Raw genomic sequence first — 1,857 nt, 5'->3', positions numbered from 1 at the left:
TTTTCTTTTTTTTTAATTGACACCTCTAAAAACTTTCAGGGAGAATATTATTATACTTTCCTGTACCTATGCAACACATAACTAGAAACAGAATGACTAAAGAACCAAAGTAGCTGAATACAAATTGTGCACTAAAGAATACCATCAACAGAGTGAAGAGACATTCCATGGGGTGGGAAAAATATGAATCACATAATATGAATAATATGAATACAGGATGAAAAATCAGCCAAAAACATTCTTTCACTGCAAGGGTCATAATTCTAAAATCAACTTTTTTGTATGGAAGCTATTCAAATGGCCCATAGTACATGTAAAAGTTTCAACATCACTAATCAGTAAAGAAATATAAATAAAATGCAATAAGATACCATTCCATACCTTTTACAATAATTACAATCACACACAAGAAAGTAAACATGTTTATGAGAATGTGTAATGCAGACCTTTATGCATTGCTGATGTTAAAGTAAAAAGACAGTGCTCCCATGGACAAGAGCATGCTGGTTCCTCACAGAATTTCCATATGATTTAGCAAGTGTTTTAGTCATGCACTCAAAAGAGTTGATGACAATGGAACATATTATTTTTATATTGAATTTACAACAGATTCTTTCATAACAGACATAAAGTTAAAGTAACCCAAGTATCTGTTGGTAGATAAATAGATGCAAGAAATGTGATTTGCATAAATGATGGAATATTATCTAGCCTTAAAAAAGAAACATGATACAACACAGGTGATTTTTGAAGACATTATGCTAGGCAAATATGCCAGTGATAAAAGTGAAACTGTTGTATTATTTCACTCTCATCAGGTGTCTAGAGTAATCAAATTCATGCACACAGAATGTTTTCTATCGTGATTGGCAGGGGTGGGGTCAGGCCTAGAGGGAGGTAATTGCATAATGTGCACTGAATTTCAGATTTACAAAATGAAAAAGAAATTACTGTAGGTGGAAATTGTTGATGGTTTCTCAAAAATGAATGAATTTAATGTATTAATGCCATTAAGCTATATACCTAAAAATGGTTGAAATATCAAATGTTAAATGTACATCTTAGACACCTTTTTAAAAAATGAATAGTAATAAAATTATATAAAGTAGAACAAAATGTTAGGAACAAAATTTCGACTCTGAAAATATTTTCTCTTTCCTTAATAGTTATTTTTCTCTTGATGACTCATATTTTTAAGAAACACTATCATATTCTTATCTTGTACAATAAGATAGTGGTATTTATGCTGCTTCTCTTAAACCAGAAATGCATTTTCTAGTCACTTGGGGATTATGACTTACTGCAATTATCCACTTGAAAGGACATTTATGATCGAATGTGAGTTTCACACTGAAAATGGCATATCATAAACAACTGTCTCACGATTAGTATCTTTACAATTTTATTCTTAAAGATGTTTATTTCTGCTTCTAAAACTTTTTCACACAATTTTAGAATTTCACAAGGTGGTGAATTACCTTTACGCTTCAAAAAACTTCATTTATTTTTAAAATGATGCTTGTCCTAACCTCAAATACTTGACATCCTTATTACAACCACACTATCCTTGTTACAAAAACTGAAATCAAGTAAAACATGTAAAGCAATCCCCAAAGAAAGAAAAACTAGAACCTGTTGTCTTTGCTTATTTTTTGCAAATAGAATGAAGAGTTATTGCTTGACTGTTGCTTTCGCCTACAAGTCAATGTAAACCTATGCTTTGATTATCTCCATAGTATGTCAGTTTACCAAGTCAGATTACAATGAATATCTCATTGTAGAGGTATCCTTGTATTATGATATTCACATGAGCACTGCCTGTGAACTAGACAGCCAGGTTTGAGTGTTGCTAGTGTG

This window comes from Ochotona princeps, chromosome 3 (assembly GCF_030435755.1).
Source record: "Ochotona princeps isolate mOchPri1 chromosome 3, mOchPri1.hap1, whole genome shotgun sequence".
Classification (NCBI taxonomy): Eukaryota; Metazoa; Chordata; class Mammalia; order Lagomorpha; family Ochotonidae; genus Ochotona; species Ochotona princeps.
This window is presented reverse-complemented; position numbering follows the sequence as displayed.